Raw genomic sequence first — 5073 nt, forward strand, 5'->3', positions numbered from 1 at the left:
CCACCCCAAAAAAGAAAAGAAAGAGAAGAGAAGAGAAGAAAAAAAAAGAAAAGAAAGGAAAAGAAAAAGAAAGATGCACTGGAAAAGACAGTTGAGGAGTCCCCTGCTAGGTACCTGCCTAGAATCCTTTAGTGAAGCTCAGTAATCAATACCCCCCACCACACACACACACACACACATAGAGCTTTCAATCAGCTTTTAATGCTTTACTGTTTTGTTTTGTTTTCTTTAACATGGGGTCTCACTATATTGCCCAGGCTGATCTTGAACTACTGGGCCCAAGCGATCCTCCTGCCTCAGTCTCCCAAGGGATTACATATGCACACCACCATGCCTGGCTCTACTCTGTAATATACATAAACATCTATACCAAGGATTATCGGATGTTTGAGAAAGCCTCTAATGAAACACACAAAGCAAAGTAATCTAGGGAGAAGTCAGAGAAAACAGGGAGCAGGCAAGACTTTCAAAATTTATAATAAATATGAAAACTATTATTAATAGCCTCAGAGGAAAATGGGAAAAAGATTGTGTCCATGGAAAAAGAACAGGAAGCTCCAAAAAGGGAACATTTAGGGAACAACAAGAAAAAGAGCTCTTAAAAATTAAAAAATATCAGTCAAAAAATGTTTAAGTCAAGAATAGGATTGGAAGTTGAGAACATGAATAAAAGGATTGGATGCTTGGCTGGGTGTGGTGGCTCACACTTATAATCCACCTGTAATCCCAGCACTTTGGGAGGCTGAGGCAGGTGGATTGCTTGAGCTCAGGAGTTTGAGATCAGCCTAGCAAATATAGGGAAACCTTATCTCTATTTTTACTTTAGAAAAAAAAGGATTGGAATTTTGACTCCTAGGAAGTCGAACAGAACACATAAAGGTAGAGATGAGAGAAAAGAAAAGACAAGACAGGAGTTTCAGAGAGGGAGAAGGGAAAAATGGAGGGGAGGAATTTTTCAAAGGAATAATTACAGAGTGAATTGGTTTCCAGATTAAAAGGCTTAGGGCAGCTGGGTGTGGTGGCTTATGCCTGTAATCCCAGCACTTTGGGAGGTCAAGGCAGGCAGATCACTTGAAGTCAGGAGTTCGAGACCAGCCTGGCCAACATGGGGAAACCCCACCTCTACTAAAAATAAAAAAATTAGCTGGGCATGATGATGGGCACCTGTAATCCCGCTACTTGGGAGGCTGAGGTGGGAGAATTGCTTGAACCCAGGAGGTAGAGGTTGTAGTGAGCTGAGATTGTGCCACTGCACTCCAGCCTGGGTGACAGAGCAAGACTCTGTCTCAATTTTAAAAAAATAAATAAAAACAAAAATAAATAAAAGGCTTAGCGCAAAGAATTCAAAAAGATGCTGCAATGCAATTCTGACACTATCTGGAGTTAGGCCAAACTTCACAGGTTAATGGCACAGTCTCCACAAGACTGCCCTCACTTCAGAAACCAGCTATTAATAGAAGCTCAGGGTTTCCCAGGCCACCCACACTTCAGACCAAATGACTACAAATCTAGGGGTTCCCGCTACCCACTCAGGTTCAATAATTCCATAGAACACCAAACTCAGGAAAGCACTATACTTACAGTTACAGTTTCATTATAGCAAAGGCAATACAAATCAGGACCAGGCAAAAGAAGAGACACAAAAGGCAAGGTCTTAGAGGATCCCGAACTTGAAGCTTCCAGTGTCCTTTTCCCACGAAGTCAGGATGCATCATCCTCTGGCACATTGATGTGTAACAATACACACAGATTATTTTTAACCAGAAAAGCTCACCAGAGCTTCAGTGTCCAGAGTCTTCATTGAGGGTTCACTATGTAGGCACAATTGACTGAATCATTGTCCAGATGATTTAACTAAATCTCCAGCCCTCTTCCCCTGTCCAGAGGTCAGATTGATTATCAAGTGGCTCAAAACCCCAGCACTCTAATTTCATGGTTTGTCTTTCTCGCATGGACAGCCCCTATCATGAGTCATCTTAAACTATCTAGGAGTCCCCCATGGGTCACCTTATTAGCATAAGCTATCAGTGCCTACCATAAATAACAGACACCCCTATTACCTGGGAAATTCCAAGGATTTAGAGTTTACCTCCAAGGAACTGGGGAGAAAGGCCAATAAATTCTTTATTCCAACAGACCCACACCAAGGCACATCATTGAAGACATTTAAAATGCCAGGGACAAAGAATATATCCTAAAAGCTACCGGAGAAACAGATCACATACAAAGGTTTGTAGATGAAATGATATCAGTCTTCTCAATAGCAATACTGGTTGCTAAGAAACAGAAAAGAAGTACCTTTAACATTCTCAGGGGATGTTATTTTCTAATCTAATATTCTATAGCCAGCCAACCATCAACCAAAGGGTATACTAAAAACAATTTCAGAAACACAAAGTCTCAAAAATTTTACTTCCCAAGTACCTTTTCTCAAAGCAGCTGCTAGAGGATGTGCTCCACCAAAGTGAGGAAGTAAAACGAGAAAGAGGAAGAAATGATCTCCAGAAAACAGGGATGCAACACAGGAGAGAAGCAGAGGGAATTTCCAAGATGATGGTAAAGGGAAGTCACAGGATGATGATTGTGAAGCAGGCCAAGAGATCAATAAGTTCAGACTGGAACAGGAAGACAAAGGGCTCCAACCAAGATGATTCCTAGAAAAAAAATGTAACTGATAGATTGATTACCTAGTGTGTTTGACCATATGGAGTAATCTTTGTAGCTCTAATGGGAATGTGTAGGGTTAAATTCATAATAGATATGTAGAAATCTAAGCAAAAAAAAAAAAAAACTGAGGCAATTTAACACTGAAAAAAAAATTGTATAAGAAAGGAATTATAAACTGGGTACAGTGGCTTAGGCCAGCATTTGGGGAGGCCCAGGCAGGAGGATCACATGAGTCCAGGAGTTCAAGACCAGCCTAGGCAACATGGTGAGACCCTGTATCTACAAAAAAAAAAAAAAAAAACCCACAAAAATTTAAATTAGCCAGGTGTGGTGATGCACACCTGCAGTCCTAGCTACTAGGGAGGCTGAGGTGAGAGGATCACTTGAGCCCAGGAGGCTGAGACTAAATGGTGCCACTGTACTCAAGCCTGGGCAACAGAGTAAGACCCTATCTTGAAAAAAAAAAAAGGAAAGGAAATTTAGGCTGGCTCTGGGAGCTCTGTCTATGAGTATGAGTTAGCGCTGCTCTGCAAGGGGCAATTAAAAAAAAAAAGAAAAAAGAAAAAGAAAAGAAAAAGGGCTGGGTATGGAGGCTCATGCCTGTAATCCCAGAACTTTGGGAGGCTGAGGTGGGTGGATCACTTGAAGTCAGGAGTTTGAGACCAGCCTGGCCAACATGGTGAAAACCCATCTGTACTAAAAACACAAAAATTAGTCAGGCATGGTGGAGCACACCTGTAGTAGTCCCAGCTACTCAGGAGGCTGAGGCAGGAGAATCGCTTGAACTTAGGAGGTGGAAGTTGCAGTGAGCCAAGATCGTGCCATTGCACTCTAGCCTGGGCAACAGAGTGAGACTCCATCATAAAAAAATAAAGAAAAAGAAAGACATTTAAAAATCAGGAAAAAGTAGATATCTGTATTGGTCAAAATACGGAAAGAAATATGAGGGACAGGCCTGGTGCAGTGGCTGAGGCAGGCAGATCACAAGGTCAGAAGTTCGAGACCAGCCTGACCAACATGGTGAAACCCCATCGCTACTAAAAATATAAAAATTAGCTGGGCGTAGTGGTACACACGTGTAATCCCAGCTACTCAGGAGGCTGAGGCAGGAGAATTGCTTGAACCCAGGAGTCGGAGGTTGCAGTGAGCCAAGATCACACCACTGCATTCCAGCCTGGGCAACAGAGTGAGACTTTGTCTCAAAACAAAAACAAAAACAAAACAAAAAACAGCTAAAACAATAGTTGCTTTGGGGAGTGGGAATCAGTTGATGGCAAGACAGAATATGGCCTTTTTTTCTTTTTTAACTTTGCCATATGCCTAATTGATTTGTAAAAAATTTATTACATGTATTTTGATTAAAAACATGTTTTAGAAAAAATAAAGGAAATAAAATATTGCAGAAAAATGGAAGGTCCCTGGGGTAGCATTTGCTACCTTGGTGAATTCATCACCATCCTGGGTCCAGCTTAGAAACCAGAGCTATTAGCCCTAAAAGCAGCAGCATCTCTACAGAACAGACACACATTAACCAGGCTCATGAGACTGATATTTCAAATCAGATGCCAATTCATTAATTTATAAGAGGAAGCAGGGCTTTGAAGCAGACTGGATCTTCCTGTTCAATGATGAGTGCATTCTCTCCCTGTGGACTGATCTACATAGGAAACGGAACAGTTTTTAGAGGGTTGCTTGGTGATCCAGAGCATGAGTGAGGTAGGGGGTGAATTGAGTGGCTCCAAAGAATGGTACTTCCATCTCCCCTGTTCCTGGACCAGCATCTTTGTCCCCAGAGAATGTTCATTGCTGGTGATTGTCTTGGCAACTCTCCCTGATCTCTGGCTTCCTTGGCGCCCAGACCCTCTTGACTGGCATCCTCTTTCTTTAGCTGCATTAATACTTTTAACTAGGTTATAGTCTAGACTGGGCCTGAGAGTTATTCTGTCTCTATAAGGTATAGTTTGGCTCTGTGTCCCCAAACAAATCTCATCTCGAATTGTAATCCCCACGTGTCCAGAGAGAAACCTGGTAGGAGGTGATTGGATCATGGGGGCAGTTTCCCCCATGCTGTTATTATGATTGTGAGTGAATTCTCACGAGACCCGATGGTTTTATAAATGGCAGTTCTTCCTGCACTCACACACTTTCCTGCTGCCTTGTGAAGAAGGTGCTTGCTTCTCCTTCCCCTTCTGCACTAATTGTAAGTTTCCTGAGGCCTCCCCAGCCATGCGGAACTATGAGTCAATTAAACCTCTTTTGATTATAAATTATTCAATCTCAGGTATTTCTTTACAGCAGTGTGAAAACAGACTAATACAATTGGCATATCTCTACTTTAAAGCATTAGAGGTGGGGTGTGGTGGCTCACATCTGTAATCCCAGCACTTTGAGAGGCCAAGGTAGGAG

General features: G+C 42.1%; 1 protein-coding gene across 1 annotated transcript in view; it reads left to right on the plus strand.

Moving 5' to 3' along the window:
* Positions 1 to 5073, plus strand: part of MYCL (v-myc avian myelocytomatosis viral oncogene lung carcinoma derived homolog) — a 15459-nt gene that overhangs the window by 511 nt on the left and 9875 nt on the right. The window lies entirely within an intron of this gene.

Source organism: Mandrillus leucophaeus, unplaced genomic scaffold (genome assembly GCF_000951045.1).
Source record: "Mandrillus leucophaeus isolate KB7577 unplaced genomic scaffold, Mleu.le_1.0 Scaffold182, whole genome shotgun sequence".
Classification (NCBI taxonomy): Eukaryota; Metazoa; Chordata; class Mammalia; order Primates; family Cercopithecidae; genus Mandrillus; species Mandrillus leucophaeus.